Source organism: Chionomys nivalis (assembly GCF_950005125.1).
Source record: "Chionomys nivalis chromosome 23 unlocalized genomic scaffold, mChiNiv1.1 SUPER_23_unloc_1, whole genome shotgun sequence".
Lineage (NCBI taxonomy): Eukaryota > Metazoa > Chordata > Mammalia > Rodentia > Cricetidae > Chionomys > Chionomys nivalis.
This window is the reverse complement of record NW_026646869.1, coordinates 378042-399958: the sequence shown is the minus strand read 5'-3', so window position 1 is coordinate 399958 and position 21917 is coordinate 378042. Positions and strand designations below refer to the sequence as shown.

Genomic DNA, 21917 nt, shown 5'->3' with positions numbered 1-21917 from the left:
ATACTGGAAAAAGAATCAAATAAAATTTTATGGAAGTGAAGCCTGAGACATTGAACATGGAGAAGTTCCTGGCCCAAATTTAACTCTGAAGCAAAACCCCAATTGTGGCATAAGCAGCAGACAAGGAAAAGAGTGAGCCAAGGAGCTGAAGGAGAGATCTGAAGATACTATCTGGAACGTTCATGGAGCAGAAGAAGGAGACACAGAAGAAGCTGAAAAGGCAAACAAGATGGAACAAGAAACGTAGCATATGCTGAGTCAGAATTCCTGGGAGAATGGTAACAGCGTTCCGAGAGAGTGGCCAGAAGTTCCCAAGACTGAGCACGATGTGTGTGTTCGGAACTACATGAAACCCAACATATGCTGCATGGGATATCATTTAAATTCATGTAAAAAGGCTGGAGTACAGCTCAGTACCAGAGAATTCACTTCTAATGTACAGGTTCAGTCGCTAGCCATCCACTGCAAAAACAACCCCCAGACCCTCTAACCCGATGGGTGGCCTGTGACTACAGTCCCTGTCTCTCAAGAGGCAGGGCAGGAGGACAGCCTGGGCCCCGAAATCTGAGGCCAGGTGTGCGATATGGCAAGACCCCTTCATGAGGAAAAATACTATGTACAAAAATTGTAGTCAAGTGTCAAAACATCCAAAAAAAAAAAAAAGGTAGGTTTTAGGAGCAACCAAAGGGGCAAGAGTAGACAGCTCAGAGATTAAGAACACTGCTATGGCAGAGGGCCCAAGCTTGGTTCCCAGCACAGATGGGCACTCACAGCAAGTGGCCAGTAACTCCAGCTCTGAGGGATCTGATGCCCTCTTCTGGCCTCAGCAGGCATTGCACACATATGCACAACACATGTTATCTATTGGGATAACATGTTACAAACAGCTAAGAAAAGTTAGCTGTCAGTTTGAAGCTGGGTACTTAGTCTCAAAGCGTTTTTAGAACAAAAGCTAAACAAAGCTACTTTCAGATCATCAAAACCTGAGAGAGTATAATCTTCCACTAAAGAGACCCTCACCAAAGGGATTTCTAAGTGATATTCTCCAGGCAGAAAATTAATTCCTGAGGGGAGACCAACATTGCAAGAAGAAAAAGTAGGAAGAAATATGGTAGTGGGGAAATCTAAGTTCTGAGTGTCATAAATCACGTGTGGTGGCCCGTGTTTGTGATACCAGCACTCATGGAGGCCAGCCTGGGTTACAAGTTCCAGTTCCAGGTCATTCAGGGAGGAAGGAGAGGAGAGAAAGAATAAGACATTGAATATGAATGATGCCCATTTTGGGAGTTAAAAAAAAACTTCTAGCAAGGCATGGCGGCCCAGGTCTGTAATCCCAGCACTCAAGTGCTTAGGAGGTAAAGGCAGGGGAATGGGAGGGAGGTGAGGGAGTGGGAACTGGGATTGGCATGTAAAATGAAAAAAGATAGTGTGCTTTCTTTCTTAAAAAATTAAATAAATAAATACATAATTTTTTTTTAAAAAATCCCTCCAAAACCAAACCAAAAACAAAAAACCCCACACAAAAAAAGAAAGAAAAACAAAACAAAATACAAAAACAAAAACCCATCAAAACTAAAGGAACCCTTTACTACTCCTGGAAGTGCAGTGGTAAATACTTGTGCAGTGCGCTTGAAGCCTGGGTTTGATTCCAGCACAGCAGCAGCAGCAGCAGCAGCAGCAGCAACGAAGATTAGCACTAAGAACCAGAGAGAAGGTTCGAGAGGTAGAGGCGCCTGTTGGCCTGCATTCACTCCTAGGACCCACATGGTGGGAAGAGCAGACTCCCACAAGTTGTCCTCTGGCCTCCATAGATGCATACACACATACACAAAATAAATAAATGTAATTTAAAAATTTAAAGGTTAGAATGAAAATATTGTTCAACAAAGAAAAAAGAGAGGTAACCAAAGCCAAAGCCTTGCAAGGTCCTATATTATTTGTGGGGAGAGAGAGAAAGTTACATGGTGGCTAACTTGAGAGCCTTCAAGGGCTTGCATATGAGTGTGTGGTATGTGTGTGGTGTGTGTGTGTGTGTGTGATGTGTGTGTGGTGTGTGTGTATGTGTGTGTGGTGTATGTGTTGTATGGTGTGTATGTGTGGTGTGGTGCATGTGTGGCATGTGGTGTGTGTGTGTGGTATGTATGTGGAGGATGTGTGTGTGTGTGGTGTTGTGATGGGACAGTAAAGAGTGTCCATCCCTCCTACTGGGGTCTGTCTTCTAGACTGCAAAGAATGCCATATGGTGACTTTATATAGCCCAGGGCCATTGGAATGTGGCCTCATCTCTAGGAATGCAACACAAGGTCAGGAAATGCAAGCAAGGATAACTCTGGAGGCCATGCCAGTATGGGGAGGGGGTGAAAGTTTCGCTTCCCAGTTTTATCATAGCAATTGTGGGTGGTGGGTAGAGAACACCACATGGTCTCCACATACTTCTCCTTGGAGCGCTAATGAGTTAGAGCGACACACCTGGGCCTCCTGGCACCAACGTACCCTGATAGAGGACATGGTGACTCTCTCGGGCGCCTCAATGTTGTACCACACACACAAGCTGTTTCGGTTCTAGGCTACCAGCCCATCGCTCCCGGGAACTCACTGCACGTAGGAGCAGAAGTTGAGGATCATTGTCTTGGAGCAGCTTTCAGTATCATATAGATGCAACTGGAGAGGGAGACAGCACTGATGTCATTTGGTTCTGCCCATTTCCCCCACGGTGAAATGACCCACCAGTCAGTTATGTGTTGAGTTGCCAGCCCTTGGAGTTCGTGCTAAGTTGGTAAATCCTGACTGGTCGAGTATGAGATGACCAAACAACCACGATCTAATTCAAGGTGTGGTCAGGTGAAGGTCAGACTATGGAGCATCGGTTCTTAGAGTAACCCTGGGCCACATTAGCAGGTGGGCTACACACAAACTAAGTGAACTGACAGTCTGCAGTGAGGCTCTCACTGGAATGAAGCATCACAAGAAAAGCGAACCTCTTTGGAGATGCCACCCTGACAAGAGACTGCTCGAGTCAGCGTCCATGCCTTCAGCTAATGTGGCTGAAGCACACTGCAGCAGTGGGATGGGGCAAAGGGCAGCTGGACCTGAGGAGGGGAAGCAGCTTCACGAGGACGCAGCCTGTAAACGGTCTCTGTCAGGGTCCCTAGGTCAGGTTCTGACAGCGTATAGACTATCCTTGGTCCACTTTGCTATGCTAATGGCATATGGAACCAAGAACTTATGTCCTGCATTGCCCCCACAATCCCTGGTAACAACTTGTGGACCAGCCCAGGCCGAAAACCCTAGTAACCCCTCTCACACGAAGTTTCTGATCCCTGAAGAGAAGCTTGTGCCCAGTCTCATTAAGTTCCAGCCAATCCACACGGCTCTCGTGACTGATAGTACCAATGTTGTAGCCGCCAATAAGATCCACTGCAAAGAAGACAGGGTAAGAAGAGCGAACCCTGCCATGTAGAGGGCTGCATTTGGTCTCTAGAATGCTGGCTTTATAATCATGTTGGGATTCAGGAACATTTTATCAGTCCAGAGGTATCAATGGGGACCACAAATGACCAATATTGCACGATTTTTCTAAGATGCTTAAAAAACTGGGTCTTGCCAAGTGTGGTGGCACACACCTTTAATCCTAACATGCAGGAGGCAGAGGCAGGTGGATCTCTGTGAATTTGAGGGCAGCCTGGTTTACTGAGAGAGTTCAAGGACAGTCAGGAACAGCTAAGGCTACACAGAGAAATACTGTCTAGAAAAATAATTCTAGAAAATTAATTCTAGAAAAACTTGTCTAGAATTATAAATGTTTTACTTGGCTTTATAGGCAACTAGATAGGAGATCTCATGGAGAAATGGTGGTACACTGCTATAACCCGGCCCTCAGAAAGAGTAGGGGTTTGAGGCCAGGCCCTTCTATGTAGGCCAGCTCCAGCTGCCTCGTTTGACCCTGTCTTGAAAAGACAGTGAAAGAGGGTGACTGTGTTACTGAGTACCAGAGAGAGCTGAGGAGTGAAATAACCTGGTGATGTCACCCTGGCTGCGCGGAGTCACCAGAGCAGTGGATGCACAAGTGAAGTGACGAAGAAGGAAGCCCTGAGGAGAGCTCACTCAGTGAAGCTCAGTGGCTCACACCCAAAGCTCAAGCACAAGGCAAAAAGGCTGAGGCAGGAGGATAACCAATGGGACCAGCCGGCACACAGACTGATAACCTGGAGACAGAAATTATGACAGTAGACATGGTGACTCATATCTATAATCCCAGTATCCAGGGGTCTGAGACAAGAGGACCACAAATTCCAAGCCAGTCAGGGCAACGTGAGACCCTGCCTTCAAACACTGAAAAACAACACAGTAACCAAAGCCAAACCCAACCAAGTCTGTTAGAGCCTCCAGGACCACATAGGGACCCTGCAATTATATAGAAAATTTGATATTTATGCATTTTTCCTGAGAAATGTCTATAATTTTCATTACATTAAAAAGGACCGGTGACTTAGAGAACCGACTATCATTTTACATATATTGAAAAATATGTAAAATTCATGGCGCGAGCGAATGGACGGGTCTGAGTTATCACCGCCATGAGAATTAGGCCTCCTGGCCTACATATAATTCCCAGTGCAGATACCTGTGTTTCTGAGCTCAGATGTGAAATGTAATATTCATGAAATAGGAAACTATCTTAAGAAGAGGCCCATATGTATACGAAAGCTTGACTTATGACAGGGATGGTATAACAAATAAGTGGGCTTTCAGTAAATGGTTACACAGATGGAAAAAATAAAGTTAAAACCCTACCCACATCACATACAAAAATAAATTCCAGATGGAAAGCAAAACTTAAGAATGTTAAAATATAGGAGGGAATATGGGGAAAAGTTTTTAAATGAGACCTCAAAACCAGAAATTACTATTACTATTATTTTGGCAGCACTGGTGATTGAACACAGGGCTCCCCTGCACTCCGCCACCCAACTATATCCCTAGACTCAATTTTTTAAACTAAGAATTTGTTAATTACATTGTTAGCTCTTTGTTTCTATTTTGCAAGGAGCACACGTGGAAGTCAGAAGACAACTTGCAGGAGTTGCTCTTCTCCTGAGGGACTGAAGCTGAGTCATCAGGCTTGGACCAGTATCTTTAGAGGCTGAGTCATCCCATTGGCCCTTCAATTAATATTTAAAGGTGTGTGCTACAGGGCCTGAGTCTGATCCTCTAGACCCACACAGTGGGAAGGAGGGATCTACCGCCTCAGAGTGTCTTTTTTTTTTCAAGACAGAGTCTCTCTGTGTACCTTTGGAACTTGCTCTGTAGACCAGGCTGGTCTTGAATTCACAGAGATCCACCTGCCTCTGCCTCCTGAGTTCTGGGATTAAAGGTGTGTGTCACCACTGCCCGGCTTCTCAGGTTGTCTTTTGACTTCTACTTGAGTGCCATGGCATAATGCTTCCCCCAACCGGTTCCATTACATAAATAACTACAATAAAATTTTAAATGTCTCAATACTAAAGATACCTAAATGAGAGAAAACTCAAGCCACACATACTGAGAAAAAAAACTACAATGTAAGTAACCATCAGAGGTTATATAGAGAATTTCACATCTCTAACAAAGAGACCACTTGACTTTCACAATGCATAAGGGATGAGAAACTGGAAGTCACAAAAGAGAAATCCAAGTGAACAATAAGTAAGTGAAACGGCATTGCACACACACCATGCATTTCAAGTCCTGGAGAGTATGTGGAAGAATAGGAACTCTGACTGGGAGAGGAACGGACATTGACCGTCCTCTTTGGAGAGCAATGGGAGACACTTAGTCAGGCTGAAGGCACAGCTGCTCCTATGATTCAGCAATTCTGCTCTAAGCATGGACCTCGGCAAGTAGCAGTAATGTGATTAAAACCACACCAAACAACAAACCCCAAACAACTAGGGGTTGAAGAAATGGCTCAGAGGTTAAAAGTACTGACTGTTCTTTCAGAGGACCCAGGTTCAATCCCCAGCACCACATGGCAGCTCACACCCACCAAGTTCCAGGGATCCCACTGTCCTCTTTTGGCCTCCAAAGGCATAAGGCATGCACGTGGCGCACAGCCATACATGCAGGCCAAATATCCTTTCAACTAAAATAAACCTTTAAAAAATTAATACTCAGCAGGCTGTGGCAGCACATACCTTTCGTCCCAGCACATGGGAGGCAGAGGCAGGTGGATCTTTCTGATTTTGAGGCCAGCCTAGGCTACAGAGTGAGTTCCAGGTCAGCCTGGGTTACACAGAGAAACCCTGTCTCAAAATAAAACCAAACCAAACAATGAAAAAAAACCCAAACAAACAAACAAGCAAACAAACAAAAACCACTCTCTTAATGCTCATGAGTAAGAGATGAGGTAAAAAACTAAATGTAAATGCAACAAAAAGTTCTGATTTAACAGCACTAGGCATGGATAAGCAAGTATTAACAATAGGTCATGACTCTCAGCAGCTGGACGTTATTAACGATTATGTGGCAGGGAAGGATCTGAGTGCTTCCATCTGACATAGGTGCTGTCTTCGTTCACTGTGTGGGTTAAGACACTAAGAAAGACGAAGTAACTTTGCTAAGCTCACAGAGCAGTAAGTACGGACAGGGTAGCTGACGCCAGTCCCATCCTTACAGACATACTATGTGGCATGCTCGTCTCTACACCTTCTGCACGATCCTAAGCTAATCTTAGTTCTTCCTTCCATGCTTGGAAGATTTGGTGACAGAAATCATAAAGTGGAGATTTATAAATGAAACACTTGTGAAATGCAAATTACATTTCTATTGTTACTAGTTACTAATAATAAGGGTTACTAATAACATAAATATAAAAAATACAGTCCTTCCAGTTCTAAAGAGTCTAGGATTTGATGATGTCTAAACAGGAAAATCCCTAAATTTGCTGATAATTCTCTACTGTTCACAACTTGCTGACCCTAAGATATATGATGAGAGAACATGGTAATTCTATGGACAGGCCTTCTGACAGGCCTGAGCATGAATGTATCCATAGCCAGACACTTCATAAAGGCATACCCACAGGGACTTAAACATTTCCTCTAACACTGTAAAAATGAGGTTACATACTTACCTAGTGCCTTTCAGGTTCATCACTGAATATGCTCATGTTACACAAGTGCAATACAGGTATCTGTGTCAGTATTAAAGTTATAAGAGCATCTTACATATAGCAATAGTCTTAATATCAACAAGATAAGCCAGTTTCTTATTATCTTCCATTCCTCGCTGGCACCTCTTGTTGATACGGACGCTGAAACATGAAACAACAAGGTAAGATAAATGGGCTTTGCTAGGGTCTTCTGGAGGGTTCTGAAATAGCACATGGGACAACATTTTTAGCCTGATCTGGAGACACACACTTTAGAAGTCCCAAAGGAATCCTTCTGGATTTCTAGGGTTCAGTTACCTGATGAGGTGAGGGTTCATGAATTCAGTGTGTACAGAACCCAAGGAGTCATTACTCCCATATTCCACCAGGGTGAGCTCTCCAGCATTGAAGATCATCAGGGAAGAATGGAGGCGGTGTGGAGAGAAGTGGGGGAAGGGGCACTGTAGTTCAGGGTGACCTCTCCCTGTCTTTTCCTGTTTCATCCCCACCCTTTACCTGCAGTCTCCCCATCCCTCGCCTCTCGCCCCTCTGACTAGAAGCTCCCGCTTACTGAAATGGGGGCAGGGAATCGCGGCTACTCACATTCTCATTTTCAGAGAAATATTTCTCATTGCCACCAGATCCCTGCCAGGCTATCTGCAAAGTGAGGAGAAAACATCATAGACAATGTAGAAAATCACCCAAGACAAGGCTGGAGGATGTCAGTGGCAAGGAAGAGAGATGGTATTCAGGGAGGTTTTTTTTTTTTTTTTTTTTTTTTGGTTTTTCGAGACAGGGTTTCTCTGTGGCTTTGGTTCCTGTCCTGGAACTAGCTCTGTAGACCAGGCTGGTCTCGAACTCACAGAGATCCTCCTGCCTCTGCCTCCCGAGTGCTGGGATTAAAGGCGTGCGCCACCACCGCCCGGCTGGGAGGTTTTGACGTTACACAAAAGGTGCGCTGTATCAGACTCTTGCCCTGATCCTCATATTTCCAAGAGAAACCAGTCTGACTGTGGAAGTTTATATTCCAGGAAATAATATCAGAATGGTATCCTATGGGGAATCTTACTTCTTAGGGCCCGCATCTTCAGAATTAGCAAGCCAAGACATCCCATTACCCACCCTTCCTCTCTCGGTTCCTACCTCACTGAGGCGATTGGTGTTCAAGTCTCCGAGCAGCAGCGTGTCCGATGTGTGAGCCACCAAGTACCGTTCCTTCCCCAGGATCTTCACCTCTTCTACCTCATAGCCATAGTGGGACTTGAGCACCACCCTGGTCCCTGAAGACAGGTTCTTCACTATCACCTGGGAAGGGACCAGTCCAACCCATCAGGCTTTCCCAGAGCAGGAGAAGAGTGAAGGTGCTCTGGTCCCTCACGCAACTCCAGGATACCTTGTTTCTCCCTCGGCCTGGGATGCTGTTGATAAGGACAACACTTGCACCCACACAGGGGTTTGCTACCTAGGAAATACTTCCCCATGGCCTGGGCTGTCCGTGGCCATTCGATTCTGAGAGCTCTACTCGGTAACACTAATCACTCACTTTGTTCCCGCACTTCTTAGTACAAAGCTCTTTACCTATGAAGACAGAATACTATATCATCGTTACTGTTATATAATTATGAACCTATTGTTATCGTTATTATATCATCATGTGCCTAAGATGACCTCCAACTGGCCATCCTCCTAAATGCTAAGATTTTCTTTCTTTTTCTTCCTCTTCTACTTTTTTCTTTTTTGAGACGTGTAACCCTGGTTGGCCTGGAACTTGCTATATAGACCAGGCTGGCCTCAAGCTCACTGGCCACATACCAGACCACAATGTCTTTTTTAAAAAGAATTGGAATTACATGTGTGGGTGTGTACAAAGGTGAGTGCAGGTGCCGGATGTCGGAAGAGGGCGTAGCATCCCCAAGGCTGAAGACCCAGCGATTGTGAGACACTAACACGGCACTGGGAACTGAACTTGTGTTCTCTGTAAGAATAGTAAGAGCCGTATCTCTGGGTACGATGTCTTACAGATAAATTACCTTTGTACTCTCAGTCCTTAACAGATCTCACACAGTAGAGAAAGGATAAACGTTTCTGGAGAGACTGGAAAGATCCAGGAACAAACTGGTAATAAGAGCAAGGGAAGGGAAGTGGGAGAGTGAGACGTGCGTCTCTGGGACAACAGAGTCGTGCGTTTACAGTTCGCCTGAGATCCTACACGTCCACAACTCTAGTGGGCGGCGCTGAGAACAGCTTCATACTGGGGAGATACAGGCACCAATCCCTGTATCTCTTGAGCCAGGTGTGTAAACCTTTGCTTGCGATGGGTTAGAACAACTACGTAGCAGGAGGGTTGCCAGAAGTTGCCCTGACACATTCAGTTCCCTACGATAGCTCTGCCAGAGGGAGGAAGGTTAAATTTGACACTGTGGCTGTGGCCAGCAGGTGGGGGAAATGTGACAAGGACAGATGAGCCATGAGAGGTCTCAGCATGCTAGGCCATCAGCTGCTCACCCACATACGTCAGCTCAAACTTGTTCTTGTAAATACTCCTTCGGAGGCAGCAGTCAAACTGTTCCACCCCACCACAGAGGGTGCCCTGAGAGAGAGAGGGACAGCATGGAAGGCGATGCACGGCACACTGGCCAAGGACGGTGTCTGGATATACCCCAAGACCTCAGACCTCAGTGTCACAATCTAGACAGAAGTGGCCAGCAAAAGGGTGGGCAGGTTCTGGACATATCAGAAAAAAAGTGGCAATCCCAGGACTTACAGGGATCACATGTGGGTTGGACAATGAGGGGATCAGGCTGTCCTGGACAAGCGTGTCCCTCAGGGCCTCCTGGAAACTGTAAGTTTCCCTTTCCTGCCTTTAACAGAAGATTTTTTTAGGTTGAAGTCACAAGGCAGCTGGAGTTCTCTTGTGTCAGAGTAGAGCGACTCCCTTGGCATAGGGAGTAGTTTCTATTTTACTGTAGTTTGGAGACAAACGCCAGTACAGAAAGGGGCTCCTAACAACACACCGCACAGAGCCGGGAGCCATCCCGCTTCCACGCCAAGGCTGTGATGGTGTATAAGCTGGCAATCTCCTTGGGCTTGGCCTCTTCCCAGATGCTTCTTCGAGGACTCCAGCTGAACACCCGGAGTCTAGAAAGGTAAAGAGTGAAAATGACCAGTACTGATAGGGAAGCATCTCACTCTACAGAAAGGGAAGCAAACAAAAGGGCAGACCGGCGAGGCAGCCCAACGGGAGGGGAAAAGGTGCGGGGAGTTGAGGGGGTAGGGGTGAAAGGAGCAGGTAGAAGATGGAGGCCAGGTGTGGTGGTACACGCCTGTAATGCCAGCAGGTGAGAGGCAGAGGCAGGAGGATCACTGTAAGTTTGAGGCCAGCCTGGTCTACCTAGTGACTTACAGGCTAGCTGGGGCCACAGAATGAGACCCTGTCTCAAAAACCAACAACAACACAAAAGCCAGAAGTAGAGACAGCAGGACAGCAGGACAAGTGAGACAAACGGACTGCCAGGAGAGGGAAGAGGAAGAAACAGAGTGTAGGAGTCAAAGTAGGATGGAACCTCAGGAGACACGTGAGATTGGAAGGACATAAAGACAGACAGACAAAGAGACCTGACCCTAGCTGCTTGGCTGTTTCTTTATTCATTCACCAAATGGCGGCTACATTACAGACCATGCCAGTGCAGGCACTGGCGATGAGGACGGCTACTTAGTCTTCCACTCAAACTAGAACACAATGGCATAGTGGGGACGAGGCAGGGGGACATGGGGAACGCGATGGCATCTGCTGTGGAGTCCAGGCTGAGGCAGCACAGCGCATCCTGAAGCAGATGACAATCTGAGAATCCCTTTCAACAGACATTGCTTCTGTCCAGGTTCCCGTTGCGGTTCAGAACTTGGCTAGGGCAGAGCTCACAGAGAAAGGTAGAAGATGCAATGGGCCGGGCGGTGGTGGTGCACGCCTTTAATCCCAGCACTCGGGAGGCAGAGGCAGGTGGATCTCTGTGAGTTTGAGACCAGCCTGGTCTACAAGAGCTAGTTCCAGGACAGGAACCAAAAGCTATGGAGAAACCCTGTGTCGAAAATCAAAAAAAAAAAAAGATGCAACTGGCCGGGGGACCTACCTGTCATAGCTTCCTAGCATGACAGACTGGCCTCCAGGACTTGCTGCAGCTGTGGTGAATGCACGTTCCTGAGGGTCACGGCTGTAGTCGAAAGTCTGTAGCACGTGGCCTTCCTTTCCATAGGCCACAATCCTCCGATCACAGCCTGCTGCCACGATGCTGTTGGTTGCCCAAGCCAAGGCATACGGTGGGCATGGGTGGTTAACCAACTTCCCCTGGGACAGAATATTTCAATTGTTCGTTGTGAATGCTAGGCTAGCAGCTGATTCACACTCTTGACCATCCCACCCCGGAGAGAAAGCGAGCCTTCCTGCCAGCATTTCCCACATCAACACGCCCGAGTTCTGAAGGCTTCACAGCCTGTCTCTGTATCATGAGCACACGCATACCATGTGTACACGGGCCGTGTACTCACAGTGGTGTGTTGAGACCTCTGGTACGTACTAGTAAAGCCACCCAAAGAGAGACGACACACAGTAACCAACACTGTCTAGGTCCAAGAGAGTACATGGCTTCAAGAAGGGCTAAATTGAATTATGTGGGTAACTCACAATGTAAACGATTCCACAGTACTAAATTATACAGAGTAAAACAGCAAAGTTTCCCTGTATGTCTATCTTTTCTTTTTCCAAGAAAATAGTTAATTCTTTAACATCTTATTTATTTGTGTGTGTTTTTGTGCGCACATTTGCATATGTGCACATGGTCGAAGGGCAGAGGATGACTTGCGGAAGTCACTTCTGTCCTTGCATGGCAAGGGTCCTGATGTCAGGTTTGGCACTGGGCACCTTTACCTGCTGAGGTATCTTGATGGGCTCTTAACTTTTTTCTCCTATGCATTTGGATGTATATACATTACATAAACATGTATATATATACATACATTTGTGTATATGTATGTATTTACATAAATGGAAATAATTTTCATTTTTTGTCGCCCTTAGAGTCTTTATTTCCCTTCTTTCAAGGTCCCTTCCGCTCACTCCTCCCTATAAATAGTGAGTTCTAACCTCCTGAACACCAGTCTCCGTGATGGCACCAAATGCTTCTCTCCAAGATTGCCCTTTTCCAGTCATGGTGCTTAAACCTGCAGCTTCCCCGGGAGGGCTCCTGGAATGTCCACCCCACCCCAGAGTGAGTGTGCGCCCTTCATACCTGTGACCCTCCGGAGCCTTCATCATCGAAGAAATACCTGACGATGGTGCCGTCTGCGTGACCTGAGAGGATGCCTTTCCCAGAGCAACTGAAGGGCAGAGGCAGAGAGGTGGGCACAGAGCGAGGGACTTCCGCCCCGTGACAGTCCCTTTCCATCAAATGCAGCTTTGTCCTGACAGTCCCAGTCGACTTCCGTTACTCACTTGGTTGTCAGCGCCACCACACACGAGTCCGTCCCATAGATGGTAGACGACTTGTTAGTTTTAGTGTTTGCTAAGCGAACCTGAAAACCAAACAAGCCTGGCTAGGCTGCTTACAGTGCCACCCAGGCACGGAGAAACAGAAGTAAAAATGCCAAGTGACAAAATTAGTCCTCATGCATTTTTCTCAAGTACGCACTTGAGCTCCAGGGGAAAGATGAACCATATTGCCCGGCACCCCAGGACACTATCCCCCCCAATACCTAACCTGTGTCTCCCTCTCCTCCGTTACCTTGCCTTCAGCCAGTCCGAAGACAATAATGTACTCTGCATGCCACTGTAGACAGGTGACAGCACTCTGTATGAGAAGGGGTGAAAGGGTGACCCGCCTGTGTGGACTGGCACACTCAGAACAACCGCCACCCACCACACACCGTCATTCTAGTCCTCTCCAGGGGGAAAAGGCAGGCAGGGGACACAACAAGGCTCTCAAGCAGGTGACAGCACCATCCTTTAGCAGGTCAAGTCGGGGTCAGACATTGAAAAAGGCAACTCCTGTTACATTTACAAGGAGGAAGCGGTGCGGCTCATCTCTGAACTTTACCGTCTGGATGAACTTGTTGCAGATGACCTTCTTGTCACCCCTGTCAGACAAAAGGCAAGGAAGCAACCTTAAAAATCACTTCCCAATGAACTGCCCGACATGGCCCTCTGTGGGAGGTCTGATGGAGAAGTGAGTGGGTCCCCAAGGAGCCCTGGAGCTATGCCAATGACACAGCATATCACTGGCTCTCGGGACCTTCTGCTGGCTTACACTCATCCCTCCAGGGATGGGACTGCAGGACAGGTGGGGCAGGCAGAGGTGGACACAATAGAATTAGGCTCTAGAGAGTCCCTGCCTTCCATGCCTGATGTCATCGTTATCCCAGCGAGGTATTTCCCATGCCCAACTCTTCTTTAGTGGCCACAACCCACCTACCCCCCATCCTGTCCTCACCAAGCTTCTCCAATTGTGTAGACATAGATGATGTTGTCAGTCTGTCCGATGGCAATTTTAGTGGAATCAGGAGAGAAAGCCATGCCCTTTACCATGTAGCTCTTCCTCCCATATTAGGAGTAAAAACAAAGATAATGAGTAGAAATGAAGGAGAAAAGAAAACACAAACATTTCCCAAAAGACCAGAAAGTTTATAGCAAGAAATAGAATAGACCATTGCCCATGTCTATGGATAGAAGGCAGATCACACAGCTTTCTCGGATAACGTGTTGGAGCACATGCAAGTCCTCTCCACCTTCATGTCAGCTGGTTTGGTGAAGAACTTGTCTCTCCGCTCCTCATGCTCATCGTACATCAATACCACTCGGTCCACTGTGCAGACAGCAAATTTAGCGTTGTTCTGGGACCAGGCCATACAAGTCACCTTCGCAGCTCCATCCTGCGGAGGCAAAGGGGTACTGTAAACACGGCGCTGGTCTCCAGCGTACAGAGCGTCTCCAGGTCCATCAGTCTTCGTGTGCCTTTGTTCTGTATCTACATCACAGGTTTTCTCTCAAAACTAAACAAAATGAGACAAATTGCTCGGATACCTGCACTGTAAGAATATAGTCTCCAGGGCCTCACGTGGCCCAGACGGACCTCAGATTCACTGTATGGCAGGTATGACTTGAACTTCTGATCCTCCTGAGTGCTAGGATTCCAGGCGTACACCACCCTGTCTAGTTTATACCATGCCAGGGACAGGACTCAGGGCTTCACTCGAGACAAGCAAACACTGTACTACCAAGCTACATCTCCTTGTCCCCTACTGTGTTTTTCTGAGACTCATGGTACAAATGTAACGCATCAACCGTTCCAAAAGCAATGGCCTCCTTGTTCCTTCATCTTTCAGGTCTGCGACTGAAAAAAAAATCAATTAATCTGATAAATTTTAGCCTTTATAGCTACTCATTCAATTAATGTTTTCCAGCACTTTACTGTCAAAGACACTTGGCTGGAAGACGACAGAGAGACAAAGAGCAAAGCACAGATCCTACCGTAGGTTCTAATTGGACACTGAGAAATTGGAAATTTCCCATAAGAAAAATATGTTCTGAGTGTAGTAATAATTTAGAGAAGCCCAAGACAATTTTATGCTTAAATGGTCAAGATTAAACTTTGAAGAAGGGATGCCATCGAATGGTAAATTACTTCAGATGTAATGAGTAGCATGAACGAAGTCAAGCTCTGGCCAAGGACCAGCAATTTAAGGAAGCTGAGACTGCCAACAAGAGAGGAGGCAGGGCAGGAAGCGTAGATTGGGCTAGTTCAGGAAGCGTAGACTGGGCTAGCTCAGGAAGCGTAGACTGGGCTAGCTCAGGAAGCGTAGACAGGGCTAGCTCAGGAAGGGTCTCTGGAGGCTGCTAACGATTTGGATTTATTGGGCAGGAATACAGAGACAGTGTAAGTTTGGAAACGAGGAGCAACAGAATTAGAATTGAGACTTGGGATAAACAATGTCACTTTCCCCTGTTAACTGTCCACTAAAGGTTCGTAGTGAAAGTGACCACTGCAAAAACAAGGGTACAGCCCAGATAATAGGGCGCTTGTCTGGCATTCATCAGTCCCCAGGTGTGAGCCTTCGCACTGCACAAGAGTAAGCAAAGAAATAAAAAGAATATGGGAATGGCAGGGAAGACGGCACACGCCTGCAATCCCAACACCTGGGAGGGGGAGGCAGGACGGTCAGACATTCAAAGTCCTCCACAGTTACACAGTGAGTTTGAAGTCAGCCTGAGCTATATGAGACCCTGACTTAAAAAAGAAAAACCAAAAAAGAAAATACGTGATCACCACACAGTGAATTACTCTGCGTGTCCCTCGCCAGCTGTCCTCTCAGGCTCCTGAGATGAAATTTGGCTCCTACGCCAAATGTTGGATTAACCACTTGGGCTACTAGAGGTCTGGCTTACAACACCTTTACTTTCTACACCTAACCCAAATACGTCCAGAGCCAGCAGGGGAATCACTGCCCCCAAATCCTCAAACTACAACCAGAAAATAGCTGCACCACCACCATGGTCATGAGCCAACCATTCACTACCATCGGCTAGAAGGGGGTGCAGGCGCCTCATCAGCTTTGGCTGCTCATCCTCCTTCAAGGCTGTCCATCCTGGGCATCTGGCCCAGCTGCACCATGACATCATCTTTTTTTAGAGACCAAAGTGTTCTATTTCCAATGTTTCCATTAGGGTATTTTGAAATGACAGATAACAGTACCAGTTTACTGAGCAAGGAGTACAACTTTTTATTGCTCTACCACCGAGTGCGGGCTCTATCCCTTCAGCTTTCCTTTCTTCTAACTGACTTCTGCTCTCCTCACACAGTGCAAACATCCCCAAGTCCCACAATCGATGGGGACGCGTTTCTCTGCAATACGTGCCTGACTGGACTGCCTGGGGGTTGAGTGGAATGGAAAGTAGAACAGGCATTTTCATAGAGTTAAGGATGGTTGTGAGCCACTATTTGGGTGGTCAGAGTTGAACTTGGGTCCTCTGGAAAAACAAGAGCCATCTCTTTAGCCCCTTGTTAGAATTTCTTTGAGCAGGACATGTGCTCAACTATGTTCACAACAGCTTTGTTTGTCACAGTCAGAACCTGGAAACAACCTAAATGCCCCTCAACCAAAGAATGGATAAGGAAAATGTGGTACATTTACACAATGGAGTACTACACAGCAGAAAAAATAATGACAGCTTGAATTTTGCAGGAAAATGCATGGAGCTAGAAAACATTATGTTGAGTGAGGTAACCCAGACCCAGAGAGACAATCATCACATGTACTCACTCATAGGTGGTTTTTAAACATAAAGCAAAGAAAGCCAGCCTACAAACCACAATCCCAGAGAACTTAGACAACAATGAGGACACTAAGAGAGACTTACATAGATCTAATCTATATGGGAAGTAGAAAGTATAAAAAGACAAGATCTCCTGAGTAAGTTGGGAGCATGGGGACCTTGGAGAGTTGAAGGGGGGAGGGGAGAGTGAGAGTCAGGGAGGGAGCAGAGAAAAATGTAGAGCTCAATAAATATCAATAAAAAATGAAAAAAAAGAATTTCTTTTTTTTTTTTATTTTTTTTTTTAATTTCGAGACAGGGTTTCTCTGTGGTTTTGGAGCCTGTCCTGGAACTAGCTCTTGTAGACCAGGCTGGTCTCGAACTCACAGAGATCCGCCTGCCTCTGCCTCCCAAGTGCTGGGATTAAAGGCGTGCGCCACCACGCCCGGCCAAAAAAAAAAAAAGAATTTCTTCAAGCATGGAAGGGTCCTAAGATAGCTAGGGCCAGACCCAAGGATTGGGGAAGTTCTCTGGGGTCACGTGGCCGATGGACTGTATAAAGGGTGAGTGTGAGAGAGAAATTCACAGAGCAGGCTAGGAGGGAGAACAGAGCCCTGAGGATTTCAGAGACATTTTGGCTCTAACTGTAAACAATGGGAAGTTGTGCAGAAGAAAAACGAAAATTTTGATAAGTTTTGAATTCCAGGCACAGGTTCTGTAGGGGTGTGTATGTTTGCAGCAGTGCAGGTAGGACCTACATTAATGTGGGAAGGGTACCTCTTTCCGTGCCTTTCAGTGTGTGGGGTGAGGTAAAAGCCTTCCCTAATCACCTGCCTTTGTCCTGTCTTCCTCTCCTTTAGTTATCGCTTTATAACAAAAATAACTAGTCTCTCTTCTTGCCAAGTACTTTCTAGTTAAGTTCATGAAGGAAGGCTGTAAGATGGTCTGGGACAATGGTTCTCAACCTTTCCTACATTACGATTCATAACAGCAGAATTACAGTTATGAAGTCGCAATGAGATGATTTCGTGACACGGCACTAGGAAGGGTGAGGACCACTGGTCTGGGAGCTAAGGCTCAGTCTTGAGGAAGCACACTGCTCACGCCCAGATGAGGCCGGGAAAGAGCAGGAGGGCACATCAATTATTCTGAACTCATATTCTTCTCACCGGCTCCTCCCTGGAAGTGTGTATTGTTAATTCCCTGCCACACTACAACACAGCAGAAAGAGCCACACGCTTCTGACTCTGCAAAGCTGCGTAGCTTTGAGCAAGGCACTCAGACCGTGGGACCTCAGCTTCCCAGTGTGTTTATGTTGTGGGGAACAGTGGGGGCTCAGGTCTGGGAAGTGCTCAGGACAATACTGGTTCACAGGACTCACTAGAGAGGAAGCAGACCCTTAAAGTTAGCTGCTCTAGGGTGGGGCTTGAGTCTCCTGACTTCCGGGCCCCAGGGGCTGTTAGTCCACAGTGGAGCCTAGGGCATTGGAAATGTGGGGAGGGACATCAACTAGCTGCGGATCCTATTTCCTTGAAGGCTGAGACCCATCTCTTCCAGCACCCTCCTTCGCTTGTCTCCAGGAGGGAAACAAAGATTCATGAGTTCAGATACCAGCTGGCAAGAAGCACAGAGGACACGAATACCAGCTGCCCAGAGACTCCCACTGAGGAACTAGGCCAGGGGAAGGAGACTGTTGGGGAGGGAGGATGGGAGCCCAGGCAAAGTCCATGACCACAAGGTCTAGCATGGCTGGCTGCCTTCTTCCTGGCTTGCCCTTGGCCATACCAGCTGGGCTCCCTGCTCCTTCATGCCTGCTACCCCTGTCCAGGCACTGGAGACAGTGAGTGGATCTGAGTTTGACCTCTTCATCTGGTGGGTAATGACCTTGACAGATCCATCACTCAACCTCCATCTGGGAGTCTCAGTTTCCCCTTGGATTATACATATTAGTATGTCCTTGTCATAGGTTGGGGTGAGGAGAGAAGGCACCAGTGAGCAGTGTGTGACAGTCGTAAGTCCCCTCTTCTGACAATAAAAGACAGCGTGCACCAGTTCCTGTCATCCCAGGTTCCTCCAGCCCTCTCCTCCCTCACAGTTGAGAATTATTTCAGTGACAATACTTGCTATTTAAGGAGAGCTCAGCATTTGCAAGCCCCTGCTAGTCAGGGTGTATATGTATTGCCTTGTCTCATCTTCACAGCAATCCTGCCCAGGAGTGGGGGTATTGGGCACTTTTGTTACAGATGAGGACACGGGTTCAGAGAAGACGGATGTGTCAGGCCACAGTCTGACCATGTAAGTTAGTGAGCCAAAGGGTCATTTCTGGGAAGGAAAGGAGCTGTTGCTGCTGCTGCTGCTGCTGCTGCTGCTGCTGCTGCTGCTGCTGCTGGCTATGCCTGGGGCAGCCCAACCAACAGGGTAGTTTGTCCCTCTGACGGACATATAGGCTAAGACTCAAAGTTAGGCCTGTCTGAATTGTTCCAGAGGACAGAGAGAAGATAGTCTGGGTATTCTGGATTGGGAACCTGGGGAGACTCTCACTGCAGAACCAGGTCAGAAGGATGGTTCCTGCTCCCATGACCCTAACCAGATCATCGTTGGGCCTCAGTTGCCAGTTCTGTCTGGGGATAACAACAGAAGCATGGGTGAGCATGGGTGGCTCATGCCTATATCCCGGCAGTCAGGGAGGCTCAAACAGAAGCTCTGTTATGAATTCAAGGCCAGCCTGGTTAGGCTACAAAATTAGAGCCTGTCTCAAACAACAAAAATATACAAAAGACATCCCAGACGTAAAAGAGGGTGTGTGGGGGCATGACTATGAGATGGCTCAGTGGTTAAGAGGATGTACTGCCTGGGTCATTTGAATGGGAATGGCCCCCATGGACTCACATGTTTGATGTTTGTTTGAGACAGGGTCTCTCTATGTAGCTTTGGCTGTCTTGGAGTTTGCTGTGTAAACTATGCTGGCCTCGAACTCACAGAGATCCTCCTGCCTCTGCTTCCTGAGTGCTAGGATTAAAGATGTGTACCACTATGCCTTGGCCAGGCTCATATATTTGAATGCTTGTTCCCTAGTAGGAGGAACGATTTGGTAAGGATCAGGAGGTGTGGCCTTGTTGGAGGAGGTGTGTCATTAGGGGTGGACTTTGAGGTTTCAAAAGCCCATGCCATTCCTGTTTGCTCTTTCTGCCTCTAACTTGCAGATAGGAAGTAGGCTCTCAGCCACTGCTCCAGCTCCATGCATGCATACATGCATACCTGCTTGCTGCCTTGCTCCCTGCCCTGATGCTCATGGACTCACCCTCTGAAACTCTAAGCAGGCCTTCAATTAAATGCTTTCTTGTATAAGTTGCCTTGGCTATGGTGCCTTTTCACAGCAATAGAACAGTAACTAAGACGCTGTGCTTACAGAGGATCCAGGTTTCGGTTCCCAGAAGCCCCGACTGTCAGCTCTGACTGCACTTCCAGATGATCTGGCACTCTCTAGCCTCACCAGTGCCTATATGCATGTGGTGCGCATAAACTCATGCAGGCACATTCAAATAATTTAAAAGAGAAGGAAGCAGTGCAGGCTAAGCCCATACACATAGATAGATGACATCGGTACTGATGTTGAGAGTCAGTGATTCGTTCCATGTCAAGGCCACACAGCATGAGTGTCCTGACTCTCAGGGGATATGGTGGTGACTAAAGGGTGCACAGAAAGCGTCAGCCCCATGCCTGACACTGACCACTCACACCTGATGCCTCAATCTGTTGCGTACTGTCTTCTTCCCATCTGTAGATCTTTTCCTGTTTGAAATAGACCTCAGACCCTGTTTTCCCCATCCCCACCTGGGAAATGGAAAATGAATGGGTATCTCATAGAACGCAGTGGTACTGTCCCTTTCTGTGTTAACTTTAATGATGCTGGTTAATGGAATTTTCTGGCATGATGAAAATGTCCTGAACCTATGATGTCCAATGGGAAAGCCACGAGGTACTTGCAGCAGCTCAGCCCCTGAAATATAGCCACACTGAATGTAGAATGCTATTTGAATTAAATTAGTTGGAATTGGAGTAGCTCATGTGGTTTGTGGCTACCCCACTGGGCAAGCAGTCTTCAAATGCTCTGATTCCATTTATCAAAATTATGGGGTTTTTTGGGGGGAGGGGTATCTTTCTTCTCCTTTAAAGGGTTCTTTTCCACTTTTTTCCTTTTCTACACTGTCACCTAGACTGGCCTCAAACCCATGACAATTCTCCTCCTGCAGTCTCTCATGTGCTGCTATTACAAATCATGCTCAAGTTTGTGGGGTCCTTTCTTGTGGTGAGTTAACTGGTATTGAGAATGGCTAGTCGTGTGACCAGATCCTCAGTAAAAGGTGGCTTCAGCTTTAGGCTCCTGTGTGCTCGTTTCCCTATCCAACCCCTCCCTCTTCCCGATCTGAGAACTGATCCGCAGGGTCTCACCCCTCCGCAGACCCTCGAGATGCTCTTTGGTCTCTTCAGAAAGCGAACAGTTTCACTGTCCTCCAGGTCCTGCAGGCTTTCAGGAAGATGCACGGTGGCTGCTTTTCTTTGTCCTGGGAGGTGGGGGCAGAGGTGTTGGGTGCTGCTTTCTGGGCACCGCTGTCTGTGTGCTTCAAGTCCACCCCAGAGCTCAATTGCTGCAAGACAACACAAATGGGAATGTCTGAGTAGGGGTGCTGGGAGGTGGGAGCACTGGCTCAGGCTTGGGTAGGGTGGAGGCTGGAGTCAGCGTCTGGTGTCAAGGGAGGACTGGGTGTCCAGAGGTGGGAGCCAGTTTGAGACCAAGGGTCCCGAGGCGGGGAAGGACGGACCAAGGGGCTGTTAGGAGCTTTAGGAAGAGAGAGGAATAGGGTGAAGGGGTTGCTTCACTTTTCAGTAGTCAGGAATATGGGGTGAGAACCTGCTGGGTGGTTCTGGGTGCTGGGGTAAGGGACGATAGGTTCTGGGAATGGGAACCCAGGTCCTAGAAGTTGGAAGTAGGCTCAAGGACTGTTGGAGGTCTTAGGAGCTGATAAGGGTTCTGAAGACCCTGGTATTGGGAATACAGGATGAGGGTGATGAGGGCGATGAGGGTGACAGACCTGCTGGGTCCTCAGAGTGGTTAGGCACCCCAGGACACGGGACACTAGTGAGGAGGGTTGTAGACGGGAGTCCCGGAGGGAGTGTAGCTAGCTCCCTTGGCATAGAAGGCCGTGGAGGGCCCAGGCATATCTGAGATATTCCCTGACTTGGGTCATTTCCCATAACATGAGCCTTGCTTAGGCTTTAGCTCTGTCTCAGGAAGACACATTGTCTCATACTGGGGTCTGGTCTGTCAACCGCCACTCATGGGACAACCTTCTTAGAACAGGGCCTTCTCTCACCCCAGGGGGGCGCTGCCGGAGGAGGACCACCTATTCTCCGAGGGCCGAGGACCACCTATTCTCCGAGGGCCCAGAACCACCTCTTCTCCGAGGGCCGAGGACCACCTATTCTCCG

The 21917-nt window shown here is 47.5% G+C and overlaps 1 pseudogene; it reads right to left on the bottom strand.

The window, feature by feature from the left end:
• The window catches only part of LOC130869027 (intraflagellar transport protein 172 homolog), a 25998-nt pseudogene that overhangs the window by 2919 nt on the left and 1162 nt on the right, over positions 1–21917 (bottom strand).